Genomic DNA, 15,259 nt, shown 5'->3' with positions numbered 1-15,259 from the left:
GATATTCTCGTACGAAAAACTCACTGCAGTAGCAAATGATACCATGACGAACTTCGTACAAGAATGGGCTGCAGTTCTATTGCATGATGACTGTGTCTCCATGCGCTTGTAGGGGGGGGCATTGAACTGGCCCTGTACGGGGTAAACCTGAGCTGTTAAGATTTTACTATATTCACCCCACCACACCCTGCAGAGTTCACTATTGTGGCCAATGTTGCTAGTCTCTCACGCCTACGCTGTGTATATGTTTGGAAAGTGATGTGTCAGTTCGCATGCATCAGACCCGCCCTGCGGCCACCGGTAGCCGGAGAAAGTGGGTGAAATGTTGTAATTCTGATCTACAGTTCGATATGCAGCCGAATGTAACTGTGCAGACTTGGCAGGCCTCCTCATAGCCCTCTTAGTCCCGGCCTAGCCTTTGCCCAGCTGTCTCTTAGATGGACCCCACTGTCACGTGTGCTAATTTTATTTACCGTATGGCTTGCAAGTGTTCTCCCCGGAACTTTAATACCTTTGCAACACCTCTAAACTTGGCTTGTTAATCGTTTAGAGGGGTGGGGCGGGAGGGGGGAAATGGTAAAGGGTGTTAAGGAAGAAATATCAGAAAATATTACTGACAATGTGACTCATTGTGATGCTTTTGCACATCGGGTCGATCGTCCGGCCCGACCTCATTTCTGATTATTGTCAATAAAAACAAATTAAAAAAAAAAAAAAAAACAATACCACGTTATGTAATATAATCGTGGTAGGACAATTAGGGTAGATACCACTGCCACCAGCTAAGTCTTAATGTTAAGGGAGCAAAACAATGCTCCAAGTGGTACAGATAAAAAGAGCTAAGAATTAACCCTTTCCAGTACTCCATGTAAGATGGGGTGTACTGGATCTGTGGTTAAATGACTATGTAAAGTTAATGGCAACTTTACCCTTTTCTGGGGGACAGTAGTCAGCCCCAGAAATGGAGTCGGTGGGAAGTCTAAAAGACAACCCTGTGTCACTGCACTGAAGGTGCTGTGTAACACACAAAAGTGTGGGACTACTGAAGTGGTGTACTCCGGAGTCTACAATCAAAAAAACAGATGAAATACACATGGCAAAACACAGATAAGAGTGGGGGAAAAGCTCATACTCTTACCAAGTGGAAAAAATAAACTCCAGCAATCCAGCAAAGCTGCTGGGGGACTCACTAGGTGAGGGAAATTAGCCATAGAATGAGAATTCTCCCTAACACACAAAACAATTGTCCTCCCTCGCCGGCACACCACCACGATCATCTGTGGTTTACATCTGTCCGGAGGGCACTCGCTGCTTCTTGCCACACACTTTGTCATTGCGCCGACCCTCATCTTCACCTACACCAGTCCCTACTACGGGCCCCGCTGCTGTAACAGATGCCCCAAGCGCCCCAGCTGCTTGCGCTCCAGTGACGTGCGGGAACTGCCACCCTTTCCGTCCATTAATCCAGGCACGCCTCCTGGTGCACACGGCGCCAACACTGCATTCCAAAGGAACATTGCCGCCCACAGCTACGTTACATTTGAGTTGGTGAAACTGGAATGCAACTACAACGTCCTCTGACGTCAAACTTCACCTCCAGCCCCATCCACGACTTCTTTCTCCATAACACCATCTGACAGCTGCCGCCCAACCCAACCTGCAGCTGCCACCCCAAAAGGTGTCCCACAGACCCCACGCCTGAACCCCTCGACCTTGCCCTTGCGGCAGTGGGTTGTGATCCTCTGTGGACCAAAAGCAAATCCTGTCCGGTCCACGACCTGACCGGCACCGCAGGCAAATAATCCAACTTGGAAACCGCAGCCATTTCACTCTCTTCGGCGCTGCCATGACCCTGCTCCACTGCTCCGACTCCTGCCATGGCCACAAACTCAGGACACCCAGCCTTCAGCTCCCACGCGGACCCGGGCTCCACTGAGGCTACCCCTGTCGACACCGACACAGGCAGAGGAACCAGTTGCTGCACCACCCGGCTCGCAGCTGCTCCACCGTGGCTACCTTTGCCAGGACTCGGTGGACCAGGACCCCTCCGAAGCTACCTCAGCTGCCTCCCTGCAGGCTCTGGCACCACACGGCCACCAGCACTCCATGGACCAGGACTCTTCCAAGGCTACCACGGCCTCCCTGCCGACGCAGATCCCCCCCCCAGATGAAACGGTTGCTGTGCTGCCCGGCCCACAGCTGCTTCAGTTGTACCCTTGAGCTCAGGACTCACCCTCCAGTCCTTGAGCCGCACCACGGGCACTGTTCCATGCACCGTTGCCACTCCAGCAAAGGACTGCCATGCCCCCTGCACCATGGACACTCTCCATCTGAGCTCTCCGCAGCTCAATTGTCCACCTGAAAACACCTCCTCACACTGCCCAGCCTACGAGGTACCCTGAGAAGGATAGCTGATGGATGGGCACCTTTAGGGGCAGTGCCTGTCTTCCGCCTGCTGCTCCCACACAGCAGCTCCTAATGCTGACAAAAGGATCCTCGTCGGGGGGCGTGGCCTGGAGCGCCGGCGATGAGGCAGCTCCTTTGATGGCCTCCACATGGGCCCGCGGCTAAGCCCTAACATCTCCGCTTCCAGTCAGGTTCTTCACATATAACAGCGGGGTATGGGCTTTGGAGGACATGTGGCGCTGAAGACAGCAGTTTGAGAGCATAATGCTCTCACAAACCGCCAAAATGCAGCAAGGAAGATTGCCGCCCGCATCCGTAGCTCGGCCTAAAATGGCGGCCGCATCTCTATGGCCCCCTTTCGGCTGACGGCTGGTGGCTCCTACCAGCTTTTGGGCCGCTGCATGTGGCAGGGTGCCCCCAGGGCCTGCTTACGAAGCCTGATCATTGCTTCCCGCCGGCGGAGACGGAGGCACGGGTGGGGGCGCCCCGGGGGCCCCTCCTGCACTGTGGCCGGGTGCAGGGTGTCCCCCTGAGGCAGTGCTCCACCGCCGTTGGACCCAGACAGCCCCCCACTGGACCCGCCTTTGCAAGCCGCCCCTAACCAGCGCTGGAGCGCTATGGCTCCTCTTTGCGGTGATCCCGGATGGTGGGGGCTCCGGACGGCTCTCTCCCCCCCGGGGACCTGGATCTGGGCCCCTCCTGCCTCCGCCCGCGCTCCGACGGGACCTGCCAACACAGCACTGCCACATACTCCCTGGGGAGCGGACGCACCTGGGGCCGACCTTCGGGAGCAGGACGCTCCATTGGACCCGGGGGCCCTGCCTGCACTGTGGCCAGGTATGGGGTGTCCCCCTGAGGCAGCGCTCCAGCGCCCTTGAACCCAGCCAGCCCCCCCACTGGACCCGCCCCTTACCAGTGCCAGAGCAATCCGGCTCCAATTTGCAGGGACCCCGGATGGTGGGGGCTCCGGGTGTCTCTCTCTTGCCCCCCGGGGACATGGATCTGAGCCCCTCCTGCCTCCACCCGTGCTCCAATGGGACCCGCCAGCACAGCACCGCCACATACTCCCTGGGGAGCGGACGCACCTGGGGCCGACCTCCGGGAGCGGGACGCTCCATTCGCAACTGCTGTCCTCGGGGCCCTACTGGCTTTGACACCCTCTACTGGACCCATATCAGGGTTCCCTGGGTGGCTGCGGCCCCTCACTCATCTGATGTCCAGCGGCCCTCTGAGGGCCCTGGTCCTTCTGTCCTGGACCCTCCACTGCTGCTTATAGTCATCCTGCAGTGACGCCCCCACTGACTTCCTGGGGCGCCCCTGCCCACCTCCGGCCCACAACTGTTGGGGGGCCAAACCCCCTCCATTATCCACCCGAACTCCGGCAGCGGGGGGTGAGTCGAAGACCTACCACCTCTACTCCACTTCAAGCCTTGGACCTGCCTCGGTGGCTGCTGCCCAATTACCACCCACCGCCCTACCGATGCCCCGATTGGGGGGGGCTTCCATGGAGCTGACAGAAACGGCCCCTCACCTACCTGAACTCCAGCTGCCCTTCCAGGGGCCCCAGCCCTCATGGACCCTCCGCTGATGTTTGCTTTAGCCCGGCACTGACGCCTCCCTCGGCTTCCTGGGGCGCGCCTGCCCACCTCCTGCTTACTGTTGCTGGGGAGACCCTAACTCCCCCATCTTCCACCTGGACTCTTGCAGCAGGGGGTGAGTTGAAAGCATACCACCGCTGCACCACTACAAGCCCTGTGTCTGCCTTTCAACCCATCCTATTGGCGCCGCCACTATCCATCTGTGGCTGGGAAGTTCACCTTCCCTGCTTGTCCGGGGGTGCCCCGGCTCACTGAATCTCCCTTCGGCTGCCGCTCCCCTTGGGCCCACTGGCCTCACGGACACCCCGAGGTTACCAGCAGATCAACCAGCACCTCACCCGTCAACCTATAGGTCAACCTCGGGCTGACTTACTGCAAGCCCCCACCACCTGGAACTATGGCCAAAGCGCTGAAACCACTGAAATCCATGGATATCTCCACCATGTTGCTGGCAACGGAAAAGGGAAAGAAACCAGAACCCCCCCAAAACTCACACCACAGAAGGCTATAGAGGACAAAGGGACCCTTGCAACCAAAGATGATCTTTTGGCTTTCCTGTCCGACATTATGTCGGAATTTAGGTCCTGCATGACGGAACTCCCCGCAAAATTAGAACAAACGGAGCAAAGAGTTAGCAACATCGAACACAGGATGGGGGAGGCCGATTATCTGGCCCTGGAGCACTCCAACTCTTTGGCGGAGGTCCAACGCACCATCCAGACTCTAATGGACAGAACCTAGATCCTAGAATTTAAACAGGAGGATATGGAAAATCATTCCCGGCACAATAATCTACGCATCCGAGAGGTGCCTACATCGATCTCAGACAAGGAGCTCCCTGAGTACGTGGGCAACTTCTTCTAATCATTGCTTCCGAATCTGGACGAGGCCCAGCTCTTGCTGAATCGCACTCATAGGCTTCGCCCCCATTGAGGGACCGACTCTGACCCCCCCCCCACAGACGTAATCACGAGAGTCCATTTTTACACTACCAAGGAAGCCATCTCAGCGATTGGTCGCTCATGTGACAAACTATCTTTTCATGGCTCCCCACTCCAGATTTTTCAGGATCTCTCCCCTCTTACCTTACAGAAGCTCAGAATACTGCGTCCACACACACTCTTCCTCCGAGACCTGCAAATCCGCTATCAGTGGCTATTTCCTACAGCGCTACAATTCTCGCATAAGGGCACCCCACAGACCATCAGCCACCTGGACGATGCAGCATCAATTCTACGGCTGGGCTCCCCTGGGGCAGCGGGGTCCTCCCCACCCGGCGGAGCAAACTGCGACCCGGGGCGTATCTTCCCCCAAGCCGAAACACACCATCTGGACGAGAGTGCAGAGAAACCGCAAACCGAAATGACCCCCTAAAACGATGCCTTTGAAACCTGTATGGCGACAGAATCATTGAAGCGTTCTGAAGCCTGCCACGGACCTCATGCGGTCCACACCCTCCTCCAAGGTGGAAGTCATCTTGTTACCCTTGGAGAGAATGCCAACTGGATTGGCTATTGTTAGCCTGGTGGCATGGGGCCCCCTTGCCACAATGTTGGCCCCTCGTTGGGGGCCCATGTTAGTAGTTCGCTCCTCCCGTTGGAGGCCATTTAAAAACCCTCAGCCTTAGGAGAACCCAACGCACCACACCCTCCATGAACATGGCTGATGATGCCCCCCGCCCCCAGCCTCCCCTCACGGATGGACAGCGCGGGGAGCCTACCTCCGCATTGGAAGTTAAAGTTTACCACTCTGAATGTCAGAGGCCTTAATTCCCCCGAAGAGGAAATCTATCTTGCAAATGTTGCGGGATGAGGGATCCTCCGTGGCGTTTGTGCAAGAGACCCACCTGATACCAGCTGATTTCACCCGCCTACGCAGCAGACTCTTCCCTTTACAATTCCTAGCGTCTAATGGCACCAAGAAGGGTGGTACGGCCATTCTCTTTGCGAAGGACCTGAAACCGCAGATTTTAGACACGCTATGATGTGTGGAGGGTCGGTTCATCGCAATCAAGGGCATCATTTTGGGCCAACTTTACACTCTCATCTCAGCCTACGCCCCGAACACCCATCAGGAAGGATTCTATCAGGACTTAGAGGAGGCCCTCCTTCCATTCGTCGAGGGACAAATCGTCATCGGGGGAGACTTTAACGGAGCACCAGACCCTCTTAGAGATAGATCACACCCCCCTCCCACTGGGACGTACTAGAAAGGGGATTGCATCATCTATTTTGGACGCTAAATGTTGTCGACACCTGGAGGGTACTGCACCCAGAAGAGAGGGATTTCTCCTTGCATTCATATGTGCACCGCACCTTCTCTAGAATCGACTTACTACTGGCTTCCCCCCAGCTCTTGACCTTTTTGGACGAGGTCTCCATCGGCTCCCGGATCCTCTCGGAACACGTCCCGGTCTCACTGAGTATGCGAGCCCATAACCCAGACCCCCCCTCCCTGCCACCAATGGAACCTCTACGACCCTATCCTGAATGATATGGCAGTGAGAGATTCCATTGTCAAATCGATTCAGAACTTCTTCAGGGAAAACCGGGAAGAGGACATCTCACCAGCCAGCGCTCCGAGGGGAATTGATTGCCCAAGGCGCGGCCTTCCATAAACGAAACCAGGTGATCCGTGCCACTCAGGAGGCGGAGGTTCAAGAAGCGGAAGCCACCCACAAACGAAAGGGCTGGTCCCCCAGAACATACAGGACCCTACAGCTGGCAAGGAAAAGACTGGAAGCGCACTATGCCGACGCCATGGCGAATTTATTGACCAGGACAAAACAATAGTACTACATCAATAGCAACAAGGCCAACAAGCTGTTGGTTAGCAAACTGGCCAAAGTCAATAGACGAAATGCCATCTTAGGCCTCCGCGACTCACAAGGAGTAACCCAATCCGCGGAACATGAGAAATTGCGCCTGGCAGTCGTCCACAAATCGGAAATAATGACGGCGACCTCAAGGGACTTAGGCGAACAACAGGCCTACATCAAAGAGGCGGCTCTCCCGCCCCTCACACCCACGACAAGCGAAGGACTTGAAGTCCCTATCACACGCGCGTAAGTCGACGAAGCCATCAAAAGCCTGAAACCCAGGGCCCCGGGCCCAGATGGATTTTCTACTCGCTTTTACAAGCTATTCCAACCACAATTGGTGGCGCCATTAACACGGCTATTTAACTCATTTTCCGCAGGCGGGACCATCACTCCGACCATGCAGGAGTCCACCACAGTCCTCATTCTTAAACCTGGGAAAGATCCGGAGGACATTAGCTCATATAGACCGGTCTCTTTATTAAACCTGGACGCTAATATATACTCCAAGGTCCTTGCCAACCGCCTAGCGACTATCCTCCCTAACATTATAGATCCAGACCAAACAGGATTTATATCCCATAGAGCAACGAAAGACAACATCCGGAGGGCCTTGGACTTGATGGAGATTGCCAACCATGAAAAGCAACCACTCGCCCTGCTGGCCCTAGATGCAACCAAGGCCTTTGACATTGTGGACTGGAGTTATCTACGCCTCACCCTTGAAGCCTTTGGCTTTGGCCCAACCTTCTGCAGAATGGTTCCAGAAAATTACCAAACACCTAGGACCCAGCTGGGAGTCAACAGCCTCCAATCAGACCTGATCCAGCTTACATGTGGAAGAGACAGGGCTGCCTCCTGTCTTCTCTGCTCTTTGCCTTAGCCATGGAGCCCTTGGCCCAGCGGATCCGCCGAAGCCCCCAGATTAGAGGCCTACAGGTGGGGCCCGACCAACATAAAATTGCACTCTACGCAGATGACGTGCTACTGACTGTCACTGATATCACGGCTTGCATGCAGATGGCCCTCACTGAGATCCAGAACTTTGGGAGAGTGCCAGGGTTTGAGATCAACTTCAGGAAATCGGTGGCTCTGGGGTGGGACTGAGCCCAGAGCAGAGGGCAACCCTAGAGCAACGGAGCCCACTCCAGTGGAATACAGAATCTATCCCATACCTGGGGGTTCAGATCCCCGCCCACCCAGCGAAAACGTTCCAAACGAACTCCCCCCCCTTCGCAGAAATGAAAAAGGACCTCAAACGCTGGCAGGCGCAAGCAATCTCTCTCGTGGGCCGTATCACGGCATGCAAAATGAACCTTCTCCCACGATTCCTCTTTGCATGCTCAGCTCTTCCTGTCTCGATCCCACTCGCCCCACTTCAGCGGCTGCAACGGAAGATATGTGACTTTGTCTGGAAGGGCAAGAAAGCACGCATCCCGCGAAGGACAATGATGGGCAGTATGAAACTGGGTGGTCTGGGTGTGCCGGACCTTCGCAAATACCAAATCACAGCACAGCTGGCCCACCTTCAGGTGTGGGGAATCGCCCAGGGGTTAGAAATTGAACAATCCCTCCTCCCTCTCCCCCTCTGCTTTTTACCGTTCATCCCCCCGCCCTACGGCGGGCTTGGCCAGACCTGTTGTCCTCCACCAAGCATTCTATCAAGGCCTGGGATTGGGCCCGCAGGCACAAAAGTATTCCAGGGAAACTGAGCCCTCTTTCCCCCGTCTTTCTTAACCCGGCGTTCTCCCCGGGCATTCATCCAAGAAACATTTGAAACTGGGTGGCGGGCGGCCTTGAGTCACTGGGTCAGCTCTTTGAGGGAGGGCTTCCCCTCACCTTCGAACAATGTAAACAAACCTTCCAATTGGCAGAAACAGATAGGTTCACCTATGCCCAGCTGAGGCACTGGTGCTCCCAACCGCTAACCCGAGAGGTAGCTACCCAAACCCCTGTCCCGCTGGAATTGACAAACGACCTGCCACCTCGAGGGAAGATCATGGCTCTCTACAGACTACTACAGGATGAACCCCCTCCGCACCAGGCCCTCGTATATGGCACAATGGGAGGCGGACCTGGATACAATGTAGAGAACCATACCTGGATGGACATCTGGTCCAGGACGTGCACGGCCTCCCCGTGTGTTACTAATCGGGAATGTGCCCACAAACGACTGCTGCGCTGGTACTTCCCTCCTCTCCGCCTTCACCACTTTCAGCAGGTGTTGGACCCATTATGCTGGCTCCGTGGCAGCCAGCCATGGACCTATTTCCATATGTGGTGGACCTTCCCCAAGATAAAAGAGTTCTGGTCTCAATGTCTCGTTACAATAAAGGACATCACCCAAATGGTAATACCATTGGCCCCTGAACAGGTCCTACTGGGGATCCCGATCCCAGACATCTACCCAAGGACAGGTCGGAGGTCAGCACTGATAACTCAACTCCTGCTAGCGGCCAAAATCACGATGGCACGCACCTGAAAACTGAGGAGGGCCCCCCTGACGACCCTGTGGTGGATCAAAATCTGGGACATTCTCATAGCTGAAAAGGTCACTGCGGCCAAAGCGGGCTTACTCCACAGCTTTATGAACATCTGGACACCACTGCAAGACTATGACCAGAAATATCCGGCTCTGACCCACAAGCCACGCCTGATCGCGAGAGCCCTTCACTCGTCTCAACAGGACTGAAAGACAAGACCCAGCCGGGGACATGGACAAAGGGTGTGGGACCAGGGGAGGGTCATCCTGGTGTGCATTTTTAAGGGGGTCTAATCCAAGGTTAAGATATGTTAATGTATATGTTCTCCGATGTGCTTAGTTATAAATAAACACATTTTTTTTTAAAAAAAGTATCCTCGTCGCCAGTGAGATAACTAAGGTGGGGTCCTTCCACCACACAGCACGCAGGAACCAGGTAAGCTACTCGTAGTTTATTATACCAGTTGTACAGGTAAGTTCCTCAGTACAATAGAAGTCAGGCACTGGCCCATCCACCCAGCTCACTCTCCATCTCCAACTAACACCCTTGGAACCTCCTCACTCAAGACTCCACACCAACATTCTACCCACAGGAGATTCCACAGCGCCAGCACATTCTACAAGGCCAGCACATTATGACAAGACCCACAGATAAGTAGATAAGAAAAGAAAATTACACTATCAGACGTTCAAGCAAAAGAATTCATGAATACACTAAATAAACATCAGTATATATGGTAAAATGTAGTGGGGTGCTATTAATCAGCCACAAATTTTATCACAGAGGATATTGTCGAAGCATTCATTTTACTGTGGTCGGCGTTACCTCATGCATTTATACTTATTCATAATATGTGCACTCCATCAATGCACAAACTCGTAAAAGAAACAAACACACACACCATGGTATAAAACAGGCCTCTTTGAAAGATTCAGTCATCTGGAATTTAACAAATATATATAATAAAATAAATATGCTCCTTCCTTAACTAATGCGCTTACCTTTTAGCATAAAAATCAAGATCGCCACAATAAAGTAGTCGTGAAAAAAGAAATATGTTGCATGTTATTCAGCTCCTTCCATTCGATCACTGCAAACAAATGGATTTGTTTCTTGCAGGATACTGGATAGGCTAATTACATTCTAATAACATCACTAGGTTAGATTGTTGAAAAAAGTGCTTACCACTTAAACCCACCTTGCTCAGAAAACGCGGACATGAAGTTTTCATTACTATGGATGTGAAATGAACCAGCCACCACGTGAGAGCAAGAGGGGCTGCAGCGCACCTGTGCATACATGACAATTCCGCTGTTGCTGTAGTCAGAGTCTGGGAGGTGTGTGGCGCCATCAATCACTAGTAGGAGTTGACAGAAAGTACTAGAGGGTAATGTTATCATGTGATGAGTGTCACAGACTGCACCAATTTGAAAATTGCGGTAGGATACCATAGTAATATCCGTAGGCGGTAGGTTTGCCTGAAAAGCAGTAGCCTACTGCCTAAATCCGTAGGGTTGGTAATTATGGTAGCATATACGGCAGCAATTACTTCCTTGCCATCAAAGTCTCTCTGGACACACACACGAACAGCAATTGATTCACTGCTGTGGTGACCTCTCATTAGGCCACAGAGTCAGTAGTCCCTGTACAAGTATGTATGCAAAGTTCATGTGTCCTTAAATTAGGAGGAGCGCCGTGGAGTGTCCGTTTCACAACTCCATCGCTCCGCTCTCCCAATTCCGTTTGTTAGGACCGCGAGCATGTGCATTACAGTCTCGAGAGGTCACAGTGGCCGCCTTCGCATACATGCCAACCCTCCCGATTTTAGGCGTGAGACTTCCGATTTTCCTGAAACAAATGTTATTTTTTGCTGTTTCCTGGCTAAAATATCCCTAACCCCAATGTAATTCAATGGGGAAATTCCATGTTCCCGATTTTCGTGATAAAATCTCCCAAGGGATATAAATGGTTGGCATGTTTTCGCCTTGATCTCTCATGGCTTCGTTGCCACATACCATACATGCCACCATACATGCCAACCCTCACGATTTAGGCGGGAGACTCCTGATTTTTAATAGAAAAATATTGGTATTTTTCACGTTCTCCCGTCGAAAATAATTGTAGCCCTAATGCCTTCCTATGGGGACATTTATGTCTCCCGATTTCTCTGCTGAAATCTCCCTCACAGTTGGGTTGGGTTGGAATGTTGGCATGTATGTCACATACATTCTTTTGTCGAGCAGCATTAGGAAGTCGTTGTACCTCGATGATCTCCGTCTTTCATGGTGGAGATGACTCTCGCCAGGCAAGTGTCTCAGTGATGCAGTCTCGGCTCCAACGTTTCCACTGGCGTTTAGCAAAATGTCACCTTCGCTTTGCATCTCCCTCTCCTCTTGTAACATGTCGCTTGCACCACTCTCTTCTCGAGGTCTCCTCCGAGCTAGTGTCATGTTCTCTGCATGGTTCAGGATTCTTTGGCGCTGGTTCTGTACTGGATTATTCTATAGACTCATGGGGTTGTCTCCTAACTATGGCAACTCTTCCACCTTTTCCCATCTCGGGTGCATACGTGATTATTGCCTTTTTGCACTACTTCTACTGGTTGGCTGTATATGGATCCTGTTTCCTGATCCGTATGTGGCAATCTTATCTTTACCATGTCCCCTTCATTGACCTCTGTTCTCAGAGCTGCCCTGCGAGTATCACTTTGTGTTTTCACTGGTCTTTGCTCTTTTGTATCCTCCATACCACCTCTTCCTTGTTGACGGCATTGTCTTGTCTAACTTTTGATAACCAGGGGGGCACTAATGTGGAAGCAGCCCTCCTCCCTCTCGACAATTGAAAGGCAGACACCTTTGTGATGGCATTGGGGCTGAGGCTGTGGGCAGTGATCGCCTTCTTAACAGTTTTGTACGGGTCCATGCCGGAGGCTGATGACAGCTGCATGGCCTCCTTTATAAACCTGTTTGTCCTTTGAACTAATCCATTAGCCTGAAGGTGATATAAACTAGCTTTGATTTGCCTGATGTTATGATTTTGTAGAAACATTTCCATTCCCTTCGATATCAGCTGAACACCATTGTTGGTTACTATTTCTTTGGGTAAGCCTACCCTCTGTAATACTGTGTTCAACTATTCTATAACCGTGGCTGTGGTAAAGTTGGGTACGGATTCCGCCTCTGCAGATGTAGACAGGTAGTCTACTATTACCACTCCATATCTGTGGTCTAACAATATCGTCTCTAAGGGTCCAATGCACCCAAGGCTTAATTTGTGCCATAAATGTGCAGGGATCTTGGTGGGAATCAATGGTGCTTGCCCCACTTTGAGTCTCTTGTCACAGTTTATGCATTACTGACATCTTTCTATCATTACCCTGATGTCTTGGTCCATGCATGGCCACCAGTATGCTTCTCGCAGTCTCTGCCAAGTCCTATTGCCACCTAAATGACCAGAGAGTGCCCTGCACAAGATCACTTTCCTCATCCCTAGTGGCAGTATCACCTGATTCCCCTCTCATCACCAGTCCATCCGCTTCATAGATGTCTTCACTTACTTTCCAGTAGGGTCTCAATCCTTCTGAAACAGTCCTTTCACTGGGCCACACATTGCAAGCCCATTCAGCAACTCTTTTCGGGGTCGGATCTCTGGCTGACTCAGAATTCACAGCTCCTGAGGTCACTTACAGACGCTAACACACATTCGTCCTTGAGGAATCGGGTGGATGATTCTCTATGCTCTGGTAAACGCAACATGCAGACTGCCTTCGCATTCTTCCACCCGCTATGTGCATTATGTCATTGTTACTCACCACTAGTTGAACAGGTCGGGCGTTGCTCGACCTTAGGACACCAGAGGAGAGGGAGCTGCTCCGGTAAAATGTTTAGCCTAACCTGGAGTAGTTCCTTTGGGAACGTTCCAGAACCAGGCCTCCTCAACTTGAGGGACTCTTTTATGCAACACACCCCTTTGTTGTTCTGATGACACAATCAAAAGAGATGGTTACCCAAAAGAGCGGGGATACCCACACCGCCACACCAAGGCTGTAGGGAAAGAATGAAACACAATTAAGCGTGTGGTGGTATACAGCAACAGATGCAGTTCCTGAAGGACAGTAAACTACCTGAAAGATCCTTGTGGAAGTTGTAATGGCTGCAAGAATTGTAGACAGGACCAGTTGACTAAGAAAAGCTAAAAAGTAAGATTATTCCCCAGAAATCCTATCTAGAACCCGAAATGGCACAGAGGTGGTAAAAAGCTTACCCCAAACAGGAGATTAGTTGAAAGCAAAAAGAATCCACAACAACAGGACAAAATAATAAACAGGGATGTTAGTATAGGAGACTACCCTGAACGGCATGAGAGACACAACTAGGGGCGGGGTGGTGCACTATTAGTGGGATAGCGTGCAGGCGTGCACAACAACAATCCATGGAAAATTCAGTCCAAGTCTCTCAAGATCGATTAGGAAGGTAGGTCAAGGCAAGTCCAGAACAGGAAATGGGTCGTCCCCAGGGAATGGACAGTTCTCAGGAGGATAAGTTATAGTGAGTGTTCAATGATGTATATGAAATACTCTCTGCAGTGTTTATGAACTTCAATGGATTGAGGAAGTCTTACCCTTTCTGAGGCAACAGAAGTGGTCCAGTTCAGTCTGTTACGGAACACTAGAGGCAGAATGGCAGCTTACGCGGTGAAAGGAAGCGTCTCACGCAACGCTGGCGGCTGGTTGGCAGAACGGCAGCGTCTGCAATGAATTTGTCTGGCTTCCGAAATGAAGCCAAAATGGGACGCCGAAATGGCATAGAGATTTGTCAGCTGGACGGAACCGCTGATGAGCGGTCAAACCGCAATACTTGAAATCCAAAAGGGAGCAGGCGAAGAGAGGAGTCGATGGACATTCCAAGGTCAATAATGCAAGAATTGGATTAGAAAGAAGAGCAATGGTGGGGGATTCCAAGATGGCCGGCGGCAGTGGAAGTCGCGTTTGAGTCGCGCTCCCGCCGGGCCGCCAACAAAAAGCACTTCAAACGCTGTTTTCCGAGCGAATTTGCATGGGAACCTCTTCCGCACCGCACAATACAGTGCCGGGCGCAGAAGCGACCAGAAGTCCTGCCAGGAAAACCCCACCTGTGGAGAGAATTATCTGAGTGAAGCGGCTGCCCCTCCCCACTGAGGGAAACCCCGCTAAGCATACAGGAGGAATTGGGGGATTGAACAGTGACGGAGCCGGTGGAAGCGGGGGTGCAGAGGCGGAGGGGTCTAAACACAAACTCCCGACACACGACTCCGGGGAGAAATCAAGGTTGCACGGGGGCCCGCGCGGGTCACCCGAGGCCGCACCCCGTATCCCGTGGGAGCAGACACAGCAGGGCGAGAGCGGCCCTCCCCCTTCGGTGAGGTGGACAGGAATCCTCGCGCAGCCTGGCGCAGAGGAGCTGGGAGACGGGAGGACCCATCCGTGCCCCCATGGGGCACATAAGCCAGCCGGCTCATACCGAGGCGGCAGCGAGCGGCTACGCACCTGGCAACCGGCGTCACTCACCGGCCCGAAACGAAAGAACATCGATAGAGGAGGAGAGAAGGCCGGGAGACCAGGCGACAGAGGTCAGGGTGCACGCATGAGCACTCCTCCTCTCCGCGCCCCCCGAGTCCTGGCATAGGCGGAGGACGCACAAGCAAGGCAAAGCACCAGTAACGGATACGCTGCGCCCTCCCCACCACCTGAACCCATCCTTTCCTCAGCATAGCGTGAAAAAAGCAGGAGGGAGGGCTGCTGCTCCCAGGGAGGGGGAATAAGACCCCACTTGAACAGTATTAAACCTGCTTACCCTAGAAAGGCACAGGAGCAGCACACAGAGGAGGACCTACGCACAACGGACCGAAGGCAACGCTCACAGGCACACCAAAGGTAGGGGACATATCCCCAGATACCTCTCATAGCACCTCCACCT

Source organism: Ambystoma mexicanum, chromosome 4q (assembly GCF_040938575.1).
Source record: "Ambystoma mexicanum isolate Mex_15411 chromosome 4q, UKY_AmexF1_1, whole genome shotgun sequence".
NCBI lineage: Eukaryota > Metazoa > Chordata > Amphibia > Caudata > Ambystomatidae > Ambystoma > Ambystoma mexicanum.
This window is presented reverse-complemented; position numbering follows the sequence as displayed.